Below are 16706 nucleotides of genomic sequence, written 5' to 3' on the forward strand. Positions count from 1 at the left end.
GCTCAACGTCAGGGGGCTAGGGGAGAGGCGAAAGCAATGCCAACTGAAACGGTTGCTAAATGAAAATGAAATCGACGTGCTAGCAATACAAGAAACGAAAATTGAAAGTGAGAACCGCACTGACAGCTTTGTTAAACAGTTTGGAAATAATTACAGTGTCTGCGTCAGCCATGCAGTAGGGGCTTCTGCGGGGTGTTGTGTTTTGTTGAAAAATTCAACGGATCTGAGTGTAGAAAACGTGATTTCCTGTGAGTCAGGAAGGCTTGTCTTGTGTGATTTTACGTTTGTAGATGTAGCGTTTCGTTTAATATGCGTTTATGCCCCAAATAGAGTACGGGGCAGACTTGAATTTTTCCAATCAATCAGGGGGTACTTGGGGTGTGAAAAAAACGTGTTGCTACTAGGAGATTTTAACTGCGTCTGCGCGAGTGAAGACAAAAGTGGTGGCACACCGTTTATAGACGAAAGTACGAAAGTGTTGGTAGAGCTCATTGAGGAATACGAGCTTATGGACGTCGGTCAGTTCGCCCCACCTTCTAAATGTCTGCGTTTCACGCACTTTCAGGGATCAAGTCATGCGCGCCTCGACCGGGCATATGTGTCGTTGGAAGTGGCCGAGGAATGTAACTCGTATTCGGTAGAAAATGTTTCTTTCAGTGATCATTGCTTGGTTTCGTTCACGATTGGGAAGCGAAAAGAGAAAGTGAACAAGTTTAACTGGGATTTATGGAAATTAAACGCAAGACTACTGAATGACCCTGTATTTTGCGATAAAGTGGATGTTAGTTTGATTAAACACTTGGAAGATTACGACACTGACTGGGGCACTAAGTGGGAGCTTTTTAAGCAAGAAGTTAAAATAGAAGCAGTAGAAAGAGCAAGCGTGCTAAAAAAGTTCGAAAGAAGAACAGTGGAAAAACTGCGCTCTAACTTGACTCAGTTGCTGAAACTGGAAAGCGACATGCCAGGTTTGTTTAAGGAAGATATCGCGGAGATAAAAAGTAAGCTGGAAGCAATAGACAAGATCAGGTTTGAAGGGGCGATTGTACGCGCACGCGCAGAAAGGTTTCTGGCCGGAGAGCAGCCAACAAGGCGGGCGCTTTGCGACGAAACGCGGTATGCCAGAAAGAGCGATATTGAGAGCATAATGTATCGTGGTCGATTGACTGAAGATAAAACATGCATACAAAATGCGTTTGTCGAGCATTACACCCAGCTGTTTGGTCCCAGCTCGCCTAGAATGGACGAGTTCGAAGAAACGTTTCTACCCCTGCTTCCACGGCTCGATTCGGAAGTTATACGCACTTTAGAAGAACCGATATCATTTGCGGAAATAGAGAACGCAATAGCTGAATTACAAACTAGCAAAACACCGGGACCAGACGGGCTAATAGCTGAGTTTTACAAGAAACACTGCGGGAAAATTTGCCGTTTTTTGTATGCTGTATTTAAAGAGGCGTATGAGAGGCAATCCCTTCCGCCGTCATTTTCAAGGACACATACGGTGTTAATACCGAAATCCGAGGACATCGTAAAGCTGCAGTCAGTGTCAGGTTACAGGCCAATAACACTGGCTAATGTTGATTACAAAATTTTAATGAAAGTACTTGCGAAACGTTTGCAAACAGTAATCAAGACCATAGTGGGGCCGCACCAGACGTGTGGTATCCGCGGGAGGAGCATTGTGACCAATGCTCACGTGGCGCGGAGCGTTTTACAGTGTTGCGAAATGTTATTCAGAAAAGTAGCAGTATTGCAAGTCGACTTCGAAAAGGCCTTTGACCGGGTTTGTCACAAGGTTCTATTCTGTGTTCTTAAACATGTAAACCTTGGTGAGGTGGTGATAAAGGGTGTTTCCATGGCCTATAGCAACTGCTTTACGCAGTTAATTATTAACAAAAGCGTCACTGAGCGAATTCCTGTTTTGTCTTCTGTTAGGCAGGGCTGTCCAATTAGCCCCCTTCTTTTTTCAATATTTCTTGAACCTTTCTGTCTGAAGATTCTGCATAGTCAGGACATTCATGGCTTTCAGTTGCACTCAAGTGAGGTGCGTCTTCTTGCATACGCAGATGATGTTGCTTTGTTTTGTGTTGACAAGAGAAGTGTGAGTAGTGCAGTAGCAGTCACCAAAGAATTCTGCTCCGTCACTGGCAGCTCGGTGAACTGGGAAAAGTGCACGGATTTTTTGCACGGGGAATGGAGCTCGACGCCAGACGTATTTGAAAACGTATCGTGGACGGTCATACCATCGCGCTATCTCGGTGTGCCGCTGGACTGCTATCAGGACACCAATGCATACTGGCAGGAGGAGACAAAAAAATTGCGGGAAAAGCCAATCAAATGGGGAGGCAGGGCTTTGTCTATTTTTGCACGGGCAAGTGTATGCAACCTGTTCTTTCTCGCGAAACTATGGTACGTGATGCAGGTGCTGCACTGTTCACGATTGCACGTGCAAAAGATACATCGAGTGTGCGCTGTATTTGTGTGGGGATCCACGTGGGAGCGAATGAGCAGGATTTATCTTTTTCGTAGAGTTAAGGAAGGAGGGTTAGGTCTGTCACACATTTTTGTGCGGCAAATTGTGAATAGGTTTCTTTTTTTGAGGGACACCACAGACCCATTCCTCCGTACTTTCCTACAAGTGGCACTGGTGAAAGAGCTTCCCGAATACATTGTATCGTCAAGTGATGATGTTTGTTGTGTGGTAAAAGGGTACCTGAAAGAAGTGGTGCTTGCTGTCAGATTTCTGGGTGCACGTTTTTCGTTTGAATATCTGTCAACGGTTGAAAGGAAACCTTTAATCATGCACCTGAAAGAGATGCTGTTCCCTGTGCCGTTGTATCGGGCATTGTACAATCTGGGCCTTGGCCAGGATGTTCTTTGCCGTGTTAAGAAGATGGTTGTCCCGGCCTCAGTGAAGACATTCTTTTTTAAATTACATACAGAAACCCTCCCAGTAAAAACATGGATGGAAGGAAAAGGATTGTTTGTACCTTGGCCAACTAGTTGCCTCGTCTGTCAGAAACCAGAGACAATAGAGCACGTCTTCATTGAGTGTTGGGACGCCATCTTTTTTTGGGACGTCCTGCAGAGGACGTTAAAGAAAGAATTCCCACTCACAGCGCATGGTATCCGGTTTCTTTCAGTAGAAGCCCTAAATGGCTTACCATGTGACCTTGTCATGCTGTTAGGCCTGTACGCAATATGGCGAAGTCGAATGGCTGTAAGGCACTCCGATGTAGATGCGAAGACTGTGTCTCAGTATTTTGCAGAGAACGTTAAGTTACTCCACAAAGTGTACGTACGAGATGCAATGTATAGAAACCGAGTGGCTGCATGATTTTGGGAACCTTGCAAGTTTTGGCGTTTTTAGCAGTTTTCCCCAGCCAAAGTCTGGCCGGTGGGTTTTAAACCGATAACAGTGTGTAAACCTAGAAAATGCAGGGAATAAAGAAAAAAAAAATGGCTCGTTGGTCTAGGGGCATGATTCTCGCTTAGGGTGCGAGAGGTCCCGGGTTCAAATCCCGGATGAGCCCACTTATTTTCTTCCTTGTTTTAATTTATTGCTCTCAATAAAATAGGGGCAACCACGCCGCCCTGCCGTCCTGGCTCATTGGTCTAGGGGTATGATTCTCGCTTAGGGTGCGAGAGGTCCCGGGTTCAAATCCCGGGCGAGCCCATTTATGTTCTTCCTTGTCTTCATTTATTGCTCAATAAAATAGGGGCGACCACGCTGCACTGCCGTCCTGGCATGTTGGTCTAGGGATTCAACTTCGGGCTGCCAAGTTGTGGAGGTTCGGAAAGGATGAGCTGCGATAGCTCGTTATTGGCGGCCGCGGTTAAACTTTTTAATCGGTCGAATACCGTATTTTACTGCCTCAGCGGCTTATCTTGATTTTATTGTAGGGTTTAACGCGCCGACGCAAAGCATGCGATGAGGCGTGCCGTAGTGGAGGGCTCGGGATTAATTTTGACCACCTGGGAATCTTTAACGAGCGCCGAAATCTCGTACACACGGTCGTTTTTGCTTTTCGCCTCCAACAGAAAAGCGGCTGCCGCGGCGGGAATCGAACCCGCGTCCTCGTGCACGGCAGCGCAACGCCTTAGCCACTGAGCCACCGCGGCGCATTCCGCTGCCAACTGGAAATGCTGCGCTCAACACTGTGTTTTTGCACTATGATGTGTCCGGGCGGCCATACTGCATCAACGTCTTCGAAGACGAGATTAAACGACTGGGAGTGATCCAGGATGTGGCGTCAATTGGCGCCTATGAATGAACTATGTGTGGGCTGTGTCGACGCACTCCGCGGCAGCCAAGCACCGCCTAGTTGCTGCGAAAGAACTCCGTATCAAGGGCAAGAAATGTCTCGTTCTCGACACCGGCGATGGCGACATTCGCATCCAGATCCACTGACTGCCGTACCAGCTTCGCGACGACGTCGTACGGAAGGCCCTCGAGCCTTTCGGAAAAATTGACCGCATCAGAAGAGAGACGTGTCCAACAAGCCAGTTCAAAGGAGCCCAAACGTCGATGAGGTCAGTAACCGTAACCTTAAAAAATGGATACATGACCGAAACCCTGCCGCATCAGCTGCGGATCCAGGGGTGCAATGCCCTTGTGATAGTACCCGGACTGTCGCCTTTGTGCCTCAGGTGCAAGAGGAATGGGAATATCAGAAAGAACTGCCGCATACCGCGGTGCTCCGAATGCCGGAGGTTCGGGCATGAGGCTCCGGATTGCCGGACGACCTACGCGATGGTCACGGGAGGCAAGAGTGAAGAGGAAGACACGGAAGCCCTTATGGATGAGGAAGAAGCTGAGGAGGCAGCAGCATCTCCCCCGCTGCACTAAGACCAGCCGACGTCGGAGTCAACGCAAAGACCGCCTGTAGCTTTGCCATCTCCTGAGGTGTCAATGGAGACGCCTCGGAAACCCGGAGAACATGGTGAGCTCTAAAAACCACCGCAAAACGAAATCTCCGTCAGCATGTTGAGTACCGTGACCACAAAAGACAGCGTGGCGTAGAACGCAATATGAAGTCTCTCGAGAACAGGCGAAGGAAACCGCGTTATCGGGAAGGAACGCGGAGGGAGTGACGGATTTTCCAGCTTTGTCGCCGATTAAACCGGAAGCACATGATGAACTAAATGAGGCGTCGAGAAGAAAACCGCTCATGTAAATAAAAAGGGGAACGCGCTTACTAAAAGAAGGCCTCGAATTAACCCCGCGCCACGCGTACCCGTTGAAATACGTCGTCGCAAGTGTTGTGAGTACGACAACGTAACTATATATAGACACCCCATTCCCAAATAGAAGGAAAAGAAAAAGAAGCGTTTATTTTTCGGTATGCCTTTGCTCAAGTTCGCAACCTTCAACTGGCTAAGCCTTGTAGGCCGAATGCGTAAGCAGTGGCTATTAAACCAACTTTTGCCCGAAAGAATCAACATCGCATTCCTCCAAGAAACAAAATTAGTTTCAAACGAGCAGTTACATAGCGCGGCTGGATTCTTTCACAATCGCCTTCACTGTAACTTCTGCCCGCATGCGGGAGCAGCGCAGCGCAGGCAGCGCAATCATGATAAGGAGAAGGCCGGCCTTAACCGTGTATCCGGAATATGAAAGGGATCACCGCGGGCGTGTTTGCAGTGGCGATTAATAATACTTCGCGGCAAGCAATACAGGCTTACCTCAATCCATGCACCGTATGGCCCGCCGCAACGGACAGAACATTTCTCGAAGCTCAGGCAGTATCTTGACACCCCATGCCGCACCGTTCTCGCGGGTGAATTCACCAGCGTACTGTAGGCGCGTGACCACTCAAAAAGGCCGGCCGATCCCAGTTTGACGGAGTTGCAAAAGCTCTTACGCGATTTTGACTTGCAAGACGTAGCAGATGCACACCAGCCCTGGCCCCTGCATTCACGCACTGGCAAGAGGACCGCATGCGCAACTAAACCACGAGTACGTATCGAGTGAGCTAATGTGCACGAACGTCTCCTCCCGAGTAACGCCGGTGGCGTTCTCTGACCACGGCTTTGTCGCTGTCACGTTTGAGACCGGCGACTACCGAGGGACCAAGGGAATTGCCAAACCGTGGCATTTATGGAAACTCAACGAAAGCTTTTTAGGCGAGGGGATGTGGTTGCAGCTAGGGTTCAAAGCTATAATCACACAGGTACGAGAGCAGTGCGATGTAAACGCCATAGAGTGGGAGGAACTGAAAGAAGATTGCAAAATGTTTCTTGTAGCGAAAGGGCAGGACAAAGCGGCTTTAAAAAGGGAAAGACAGAACGCTGTAATCCGCACGCGTCCAACTAGCCCAGTTGTCACTTCTTCTGCAGTATATTTCTTCTACATCGGGCTCTTTTGATCGTCCTAACTGCTACGACAGCGCTGTGGTTGTCGTCTCCTTTCATTGTGTCCGTGTTTAAGTGCGCTACCATCAAGATGTTCCAAATGCGATACCAACTAGCCCAGTTGGCACTTCTTCTACAGTGAAAAGGACAGCTTGTATCAGTTTTGGACGCCGACTATAAAGGCGCTATGATTCGTTGTCGACGCGAATCACAACAGAGGGACGAGGAACCGATTAAGGTTTTTAGAACGAAAGGAAGGAAACGTGCTACACGAAACAGAATAGAGGCGCTTCAAGATTGCGACGGCGTTCTTACCAGCGTAGACGACTTTGTAAGGGCATTCACAGGGGTGTACAAAAGTCTGTTCGAAGAAAAAGATGGCGTACATAGTCGGGGGTGCGAATTTAATTATTCTGATCTGTTGCCAAAGGTGAGTGATGATATTACGGAGGAAACAAATGAAAGCATTTCCGAGTCCGAAATTGAATGGGCCATTAAAAAACTGAAACCTAGGAAAACGTCTGGTATTGACGGCCTAGGAAGTGCATTCTAGAATAAGTTTGCGGCAGATTTGGTGCCGATTCTTTGGTCCGTGTACGAAGATATACTGAAGCGGTATCTGATGCCCGCTTCCATGAGGCAAGGCCTGACGGTTCTAATCCCAATAAAGCACTCCAACCGTGTCTCCACTCCAACCCCGGGCGACTTTCGCCCGATCAGTCTTCTGACTGATTACACACTGCTGGCAAAAACTATGGCTAAGCCACTCGACGTAGCGCTCAGTGAGGTCGTGGGGCACCACCAAGCATATGGTATCGAAGGGCGGCGCATCTTTGACAATCTGCACGCGATGCTCATGCTGTGTGAAACAACATCAGTACTACCGGAGACAAGGCCGCGGGGCTAAAGGTGGATTTAAGCAAGGCCTTCGACCGCGTCGGTCACGAATTTCTTTTCGGGCTGCTTAAAGCTTGCAACGTCGGGGAAAGTCTTCTCAAGTACATCGCCATTTGCTATAGGGAGTTTTCAATGCGACTTGTCATCAATGGAGAAACAACGCACAAGATACTCGTCAACAGGTCGGTGCGACAAGGCTGTCCGCTGTCACCGATACTTCTTGCACTTTACCTTCAACCTCTCTATCGATCCAGTCTGAACGACAACACGGCCGGTGCACGGCGTGAAAGTTCTCCGTGTAGGAAGGAAGGAAGGAAGGATTTAGAAGGAAGGCAGGAAAGTTAACCTGGCTAGAGCGTAGTTTGCTATCCTGCACGTGGGAAAGGGAAAATGGGCAAAAAAGAGAAAGGAAAAAAAGAAGAAAAATCGGACCAGACACGTACGCCCAGCGCTGAAGGACTGACACTGATTGACACTGGACGCTTTCAGTCTATAGTCTAGTGTTTAAGTTCGTCGCCCGTAGAAAGCGTATGAGTTCCTTAGCCGCCTTCTGAGCGGATTAACAGAGAAGGTTAGTGGCACAGAATCTTCTCCTCCGAAAATGGCCGCCGAGAGTCTAGGTTCCTCAGTTCTGATCTTTCAGGCGAGTAGCGTGAGCACTCGCAGAAAACGTGCCGTATCGTCTCCGGTGTGCCGCACGTTTCGCACTCCTCCCTTGCTGTCATTCTTATTAGGTATGAGTAAGCATTTGTGAATGCCACCCCCAGCCAGAGACGGCAAAGAACAGTTGCGTCAGACCGTGGGAGGCCTAGTGGAAGGGGACGTTGCAGGTGCGGGTCAAGGGCACCAATGCATGCACATGTGAATTCTTTTGTAGACCATTAGGAGATAGCTGTTTCCCGGGCAAGAATGCGGAGGGCCCTAACTGTGTCCGTCCTAGACAATGGGATGAGTACAGTCGTCGCTGTTTGATGCACCAGCCGGGCGGCAGCGTCCGCACTTTCGTTGCCGGCAATGCCGCAGTGGCTGGGAAGCCACATTGCAGGGTGACATCATGACCCGCCTGGGCAGCACGGTCGTACACCATTCTTATTTGTGTCAGGAGCTGTTCGTGAGGTCCCCGGCACAGGGCTGACTGGAGTGACTGAAGTGCAGGCTTCGAATCACAGAAGATAGCCCATCTGCGGCACGAACTTGGCTCGATGGTGTGAAGAGCGCTACGGATGGCTGTAAGTTCTGCAGCTGTAGAGGTTGTAAGATTGGCTATCTTGAATTTGGTGGACAGTGACAGTCGTGGTATAATAACTGCGCCGGCAGAACCCGACGATGTTACCGAGCCATCAGTGTATACATGGGTTCGGTCACTGTGTGTCTCGTGCATGTACGTCACAGTTAGCTGTTGGCCGGTATTGGAAGATCACGTTTTTTGCTTTACACCGGGGATATCTAGGCACACTCGGGGCTGCATCACACACCACAGCGGAACGAGCGATCGCAGCGATGCGACTGCTCGTTTAGTTCGATGGAACGCTGGTGTTGTGGGCAGCTACACTTGCGAACGACGCCCGGGGACCGGTCGGGTCGCTGGTATATTCCCGCGAGGTGATGATCACGTAGGCGGACGAGGTGCCTGATATGTGTCCTGAGTATTTCGACTTCCCCAAAGGTTGCCAAAGGGTTATTCCGAGCCAGGGCAATGGTCGGTGCTGTGGACGTACATCGTGGTATACCAAGACAGGTTCGCAGTGCCTGAGCATGTATACCCTGAATAGTTGCGCGGCACGCTCCAGAAAGGACAGGAGCACTGTACCGCGGACAGCCCAAGAACAGAGCGTTGTAGAGCTGTAACATCGACTTCATTGGTGTTCCCCATGTCTTGCCGCCGGTGAGTTTGAGTACATGCACCACTGCAGAGAGCCACTTCTTTATAACGTGACCCGCCGCGGTGGCTCAGTGGCTAAGGCGTTGTGCTGCTGAGCACAAGGTCGCGGGTTCGATTCCCGTCCGCGGCGGCCGCTTTTGTGATGGAGGCGAAAAGCAAAAACACCCGTGTGTACGAGATTTCGGCGCGCGTTAAAGATCCCCAGGTGGTCAAAATTAATCCGGAGCCCTCCACTACGGCGCGCCTCATCGCCTGTGTTGCGTCGGCGCGTTAAACCCTACAATCAAACATCAATCAATCTTCTTTATAACGTTTACGTGAGCGCTCCAATAAAGGCCTCTGTCGACAGCTAGGCCGAGGAACTTGTGATTTCTCACATAAGACACCCTTTCGCCATTAATATACAAAGGGTATGCATACATAGGCTTTCGTGTAAACGGAATCACGGCGCATTTGCTGCTGGATATTTCGAACCCTTGTCCGTGTAGATAGGAGGTCGTCAAGTGAAAGTGCTCGCCTATGCGGATGATCTGACCCTCGTGTGTGCATCCAAGGAGGAGATGCGCAAAGCGATGCAACATGTGTCGGAATTCTGCAATGTGTCTGGGTGCAAAAGTGAACCGTGACAAGTGTTCGGGTGCGTGGTTAGGTGACTGGGACGCCGAGCCAACGAGCTTCTTGGGCATGCAGTGGTCTGACGAAGTCGGCATGTATCTGGGCGTTTGCTTTGACACCACCAATCTGAAAAACCGACAAAACACCATCAGTCTTAAAGGGACACTGAAGTGAATTTGTCAAGCTCCCGTTTTTGCTTGCACTGTGTAGACTGGCTGAAATTAGCACACTTTTCATCGTTTTTACGATTGACAAATCGGTAATTATTTTACAAAGCGCGAAAGAAGAAAAACTACCATGCGCGGTTTGCGGCGGCCGCACCAACTAAAGCTGTGACGTTAGGAGGAGCGGGCACCGTGATTGGACGATGCCCAAGGTGAGCAACCAAACAAGTTTCGGTTTTGGTTTCGGTTCTGTAAAACACAACCGGTGGCGTTGTTGGATGGGCATTCTCAATGACTCAGTAATCATCGTACCGCGCTTCTGCCATGTTGTCAGCTGTAAAAATGCATAAAGATAAGCCTCCTAGGACGGCTTGGAATCGTAGCATTCACTAGCCGAAACCTACGCAGTGCATGAACGCCCTCCGCGTACCCGTAGACGCCCAAATGTCATGCGCTTTTCCCCCATATTTGGAGCTTGCCTCCCTCATGCCTGTATCGTAAAAAGCGTGTTCGCACCAGGCCAAGGGTCTGTTCATTCTGGCCTGTGCCCACTGCCTGCAAGCAGTCGGTGCTTATGGCAACAGCACGCCAACGAGAACTCGCTAGCGCGCCATGCATGTGCCAGCCTGCGCGCGTTTTGTGAACTAGTTCGTGTAGCCATGAACGTTGCGGCCCAAAAAAAGGTGAACTCAAAATAGAAAACATCGGCGGAAAACAAAAAAGTTAACTTACAAAAAAAAAGCACGTACCCGCGGGGATTCGAACTCGTGACTTGCAAAACATTTGCGGTGAGATACCCAGCGCCCCAGACTACTGAGCCACGGAGCGGGACGCGAAGGCCTTGCTAATATAGGGTATATATGGTACAACCAGTTTACACTTTTATTTAGTTTTGGCATTTCAAGCAGCTTAGGTGACTATTTGTTGTACTGCGATCGTGCAGTAAGCGTCGCCCGAGTTTCCACAGTAGCTCACGTCTAGCAATTGCATTTCGTAGACGGAAAAGCGTTCGCAGATGCGTAGTCGTGCTGCTGACCGCTGTGCTTGTTCGCCCAGCGCAAAAAAGTGCTTCCCGCGCCCTAGTTTTACGCTGTACGGTAAAAATATCAGTTGATTTTATTTCCTTCGTACCTATATTGACTTCGCTGACTCTTCTCCCGCCTTCAAGATGCCTTATATTTTCCTACTGGCGTACCAGTCAGCGAAGCGTCGCATGTGCGCTTGTGCAGCACTTGTGTGAAGCGAACTTGACTTGGAGCTAGATACAGTGTACAAACAAACCAAGTAAAGAAAGGCACATTCTTCCATTCACAAACGTGTCCTGGCTTCGTTTCAACTAAGCGAACGAATTGCGACCAAGCAATTTTTTGTAACCTCCTTGATTGCGACGACCTGCCGGCGGCCGGCGGACGAAACGCTGGGCCGACTGACTCTGTCGGCCGGGGAGCCGTGCAGTAGCGCAGCCGTGGCGCAGCCAATTGCCAGCTCATCCCCTCCTGACGTCACACGAAAACGCCACAGAAAATGGGCGAGCGTAAAGAGAGGAGGACAGCATTTTCGAATTAGTTTTTCTACTAAATAAAATCGCGTAAACGCGCCTAGAGTGGCCGAAACATGGCCTGGGGACTCCGGACTACAATTTGCGCTAGTAATCCCGCAATGTTTACATATCACTTCAGTGTCCCTTTAACGGAATGGCAGCAAAAGTGCGTGTGTGGCATGGGAGAACAATACCACTGGGAAATCGTGTGTTTGTGTGTAACACAGTTTTATTTCCTGCTGTTTGGTATGCTGCTTAAGTGAAGCCGTGTCTACCAGCCGATGTGAATCGAGTGCATAGATTCCTTGCCATGTTTATTTGGGAGTCTCGCTTTGAACAAATGACGTGTTTTATAAGTTTAGCCAAAGGTGGAATGGGTTGGTGAATGTTCAGGTAAAGCTCCAAGTTCAGAGGTATCTTCTTTTTTTCGCAGGCAGAATAGGCCTTTAATGTTGAACTCGCTTGCTAAGCTGGGCTGTGGGTTTTTGAGACTGGCTGAAAGATGCGGGTGTAGGAACAAAGTCACGCGCGCTCAAGTTTTACAGGGAGCTGAATCAGTCGGTGAGTTTCTTCGAACGGAGGTTCTCACGTGAGTAATTAAAGGAAGTGAAAAGGAAATCGCTATACTGGGACACGATTGACATGCTTTATCTAGCTCCGCTGTATACCGGTTACGAATGGACAGTGCATTACTACATCTTCCTGTTAAGGTCGCCGCCAAGGATTTTTTTATCAGATTTCACCAGGAAGTTCTACCGGAGAAGCCATGGTAGGCAAACAAAAGTTTCTTTGTTCCGTGGTCCACCAACTGTGATCTCTGCCCTTACCCAGAGTCCCTTCAGCACGTGTTCCTCTTTTGCACGAACGCAGCGCCTTTCTGGAATGGGATCAGATCACTGCTTGAAATCTCTCTGTACCCAACGTGGAAGGATTTCTTATAACACGATTTCTTACAAGTGAGGAATACCGAGTTGACAAATGTGCGGAAATTGTCCTGCTGTTGGGATTGTATGCAATTTGGCGGTGTCGCACGGACTACGTCCTCGGTTTGGAGGGAGCAAAGTGCGCCTGGACGCATTTTTATGACGCGTTTGCCTCTGTTAAAAAGTGCAGACAATGAGCTATCCAGCAAGTGAAAAGTAACAAAGGCGCGATTACACAGACGCGTCTATCCCTGATCTCTAGACGAACCAGTGTCTACTGTTATGTCAATGGTCTCTGATGTATAAATTCAAAGACTGCCTTTTCACCATGTAAATAGCACTCGTGTACATAGCACTCGATTTGAAAGGAGTAGTGACACAAAATTTCAAAGCTGAGATAACTGTGCAAAATGCTTCCTTTTTATCAGGATGTATCTCCCAGCATGTTTGTTTCAACAGTAACCGTTCAGTATAACATATTTGAAATCCATTTTACTCTTTCCCCTCACGAGAAACCCCAGAGCGGGCCAGCATGACATCATCTGCTCCTTGCCCGAAGCTGCCGACGTCGGGGTTGCCGTGACCTAGCCGACACGCTGGCTGCGGTTGGCGCGTGCTGCTACGCCGTGTGATCACGTCATGGTTTTGAGACTGACGTCACATGCTGCCCGGGCGCGTGGGGATGACGAAGACCTCGGCGTCCAGACCGGCAGCGGTGCGACAAGAATGGTGACGTCACGGGCGCCCTCCTGTCATGGCGGCCGCTCGACGTTCGTTTTGTCGAAACCGGAACTGACACGAATAAACGACGCCGTAAATGATTGCTTACGCTGCTATCCACCATCTAATGTGCCATTCTATGATTAGTGGGCTGTTAGGCACCCATACCAACGAAAAAAAGCAACACGAAATTTTCGTATCAGTACTCCTTAACCCGCGCTTCTGTGGTGTAGCCGCCATGCTGTCTGAGCAACACGTGTTGCGGAACCTATACCTCCGCGCGACTCAATTCGTGGCGGGATCTCGAGACCCACTCAATTTGGACGCAGAGGCGGCCAGGCTAGTCCGTCGTGGCACGTTCCTAGCGGCTCCCTTCGAAGTGGGCGAAAAGCAAAAACGCCCGTGTGTACGAGATTTCGGCGCACGTTAAAGATCCCCAGGTGGTCAAAATTAATCCGGAGCCCTCGACTACGGCGCGCCTCATCGCCTGCGTTGCGTCGGCGCGTTAAACCCTACAATCAATCAATCAAGTGGGGCAGCAGCCTTGGGCGGCGCTACATGAATTAAACACTGCTGAAGGCTTGACGGCCATGCGCATCAGCCCATGCACGAAACGAACCGCTCCCCAGCCCAATAAGCGACGTTTTTTCTGCTTATCGTCTTTGTGCTAATCGTGCTGCGATTGGAAGATTGCATTGCGCAACATGTCTGAGCCCTCCCCCCCCCCCTTCCCCCCCCCCCCCCCCCTCTCCCAATCTCCTTCAGAGTCGGCGCGTGCTCTAACCGCCGCGTGCTTTCTCGTCTCCGCGGGCAACGTACAGGATTTTGGCCCGTAAGCCGCGGCGGCTAATTGTTTAGCAGATGTGTGTCAGTGGCAGCTGCCTGTGCGGACTTTGAGCCCTCCACTGTGGAGGTAGAGAACTGGAGGGGCATCGTCGTGACAACGAAATGCCGAGGTTTTATGAGGACGAACTTCGCCATAAAATAGCGGCTTGCCTGAGCATCCGAGCTACACAGCTCAGTGTTAGACTATGGTCTGCGACCCTTGACGATCTCCAAATGCCAGCAGAGCCGCCGCTGGGTCACACTGCCTCCTGTCGGTTTCCCTTCTCCTTCCCCTTGCGCATCCAATCACATCTTGCGTTCTTGTCATGAGGCTATCCCCATAGCATTGAGCAGGTCAAGTATGTGTTGAAGGCAGAAAGTTTCTTAGTGTATTGAAGGCCACCCAAGCGACTCAAGCAACTCGACTCGTGGGAAGTCATCATCATCGCCCAGAACGTCTAGGCTTGGGATTTAAAGCCCCTAGGCGAGAGACAAATTGAGGAGGGCGCCGGAAGCTAAGAATACAGCTGTTTTACGGGCAATTTGACGGATCTTGCTGCGGGATAACAGTCCCGGCCTTTATCTCTCGAATTGTTTGTGTGCACTCGCAGCGTACAAGAAAAGAGAGTTGAAGTTTTAGGTGCTCAAGGGGTCTGCACGCACTTCGAGCTGGAGCCTAGCTGCACTTTTGAAGTTTTTCTTCTTTTAATCGTGCACTCAGCTTTGTTAATATATATAGTTGTATCTAAGTAGTTTACATCCCTTCATCATATCAACATCTCAAGTTCGTCACTTCGACCACCGTCTCCGAAAATTTTTTGACCACACCATCTCCATGCTAAGCCTACTGCCAAATCAGCCAGAGCCGGGCGATTGGGTTCCTGATCGACGGAGGACTTCCGGGAAAACAAACTTCACTGGTTGCAAATTGCGGCAGTGCATACGTCCCGTTGATTTTTATGCGTATATAACTATAAGCTTAAAGGCTTAATAAAATGTGCTTTTTGTAAATGCTTTTTTTGTTCTATGGCCACTGCAGGCCGACGCGGTATATCAATTAAGCGTGAATTTGTGACGGGCAGGCGATCAAACGATACTAAATTTTACGCCTAATAATATCCGTTATATAATACCAGACATGAAGGCAACAAATTATTTTCCGAAACGAGTAAAATTATGTATCATTTATCACTGATCAGGGAATATAACAAGCTTCGAAAATTTTAGCATATTAAGGCGGCATCAGTATCATCATCATCGTCGTCATCACCTTTAGGGCCCCACGGACGAAGTAAAGGCGACACCAACCGAGACGACGTCAAGGCCGCGTCGCGGCGAAGTACCCTAACAAGACCAGGGCGACAAGCCGTCTGCAGGCACTATCACTAAAGTGGTTGCACCGTGCCGGGCACCAAAACTTCCTAATCCGCCACTAGGTGAAAGGCCGGAGAAGCAGCAGAGCTGGCGGTCCCTCTCCTTTCATCCGAGACCCGGCTGCGGCAACTCACATGCACCTCCGAACTTGCCAGGACCGGATCGTTTTGTCCGCAGGCTTTCACATCTCTCCCAAAGTGGACCGCGTTAGCACGCGCAAGAGCCCACGGCAACCGGCTTCGAAAACTCGGCGTCTGTAGCGCGAACTCGGCGTCTGTGCTTGTACTTCAGGCGCGAACGCACGTGAACTGACGAGGACAACAGCGCGCGAGAGATCACGCCACGAACGCTAGGCAGAGTGTTCTCAAAGGTCGAGCTTGCCGACGCCGGGGCTCCTCACAAGGCGCACCCGCACGTGCGCTCGGTGTTTTTCTTTGTATTTTTTTGCCAGCTCCTCACGTGGCGCAAGCCTAGACGAGCCACATGCTCCTCACGAGTCGCACGCTCATGTGCGCTTGGCTGGGCTGAGTTTTCTGGTAACGCTACACGGCGGAACTAGAAGGTTAAACAGCTCTGCTGTTACTATATACTTTGGATCCGCTGCTGATTTTCTTTACCTGCATCCGTTGCGATGCGATGAGAATTGTGTGCGTAGCCATTAGCGTCCCTAAATAAAGCTTAGCTTGTTTAGTGGCTCTAGTAGTAACCATGACATCTCAAACCGCCGGATATGTGGCGAAGACGCTCGACGGCGCGTTTCGGCGTGCGGCGTGCAACACCACCGCGTCTTCCAGTTTGAATCTGGCGCCGCGGCGTCCTGGAAACAGTGGGGCTCTTCTATTTACAGTCTTGGACTAGAGTGTACTAGAACACTCTACTTGGACTCACCGCGAGGCTCCCTGAGAAGCAGGCCAGCATTCGATTTTCCCATGTATCCCTATGGCTTCGGGGAATCCTCGGACTGCCCGCGGACTATTCGCGGTGAGTCCGAGACTGTAAATCGAAGAGCCCTATTCAATGTGCCTCCGTTGCTATAGTAACGGCCGATCAAGTGTGTAAAACTCTCTAGTACACTGTAGTACACTGTAACTGTAGTAAAACCATATGAAAAACCTCTCTTGGTATTCACGGCTACGCTAGCGCCAGCTATCCCTCTCGCCGCGAGACCACGCGCAACAACGACTTTCATTCTCAGCTCTGCCGATAGATGGCAAAGCGGGCGAAGCTTCATTAAGCGCGCGAAATCTTCGCCCAGTTAAAAGCCTTACAACAAATGCAAACGGGTTTCCCATGTCCCACCCCTCCCAGAATACGTTCAAATAAAAATTAACGTGTTATTCATTTTCTGAAGTGCACGACAGTTCGCAGTTCATTTGCGTGGGGTGCTGGATAAATTTTGCACCGAATGA

General features: G+C 49.9%; 1 protein-coding gene and 2 non-coding genes across 6 annotated transcripts in view; all 3 read left to right on the forward strand.

Moving 5' to 3' along the window:
- Nucleotides 1-16706, forward strand: part of LOC144155851 (uncharacterized) — a 1021707-nt gene that overhangs the window by 953138 nt on the left and 51863 nt on the right. The gene's annotated exons all lie outside the window — the stretch shown is intronic.
- Nucleotides 3465-3536, forward strand: Trnap-agg (transfer RNA proline (anticodon AGG)). The gene has a single exon. It is a non-coding gene; the product is annotated as a tRNA-Pro (tRNA).
- Nucleotides 3608-3679, forward strand: Trnap-agg (transfer RNA proline (anticodon AGG)). The gene has a single exon. It is a non-coding gene; the product is annotated as a tRNA-Pro (tRNA).

Source organism: Haemaphysalis longicornis, unplaced genomic scaffold (genome assembly GCF_048455015.1).
Source record: "Haemaphysalis longicornis isolate Haplotype H1 unplaced genomic scaffold, Haemaphysalis longicornis Haplotype H1 scaffold_1, whole genome shotgun sequence".
Lineage (NCBI taxonomy): Eukaryota > Metazoa > Arthropoda > Arachnida > Ixodida > Ixodidae > Haemaphysalis > Haemaphysalis longicornis.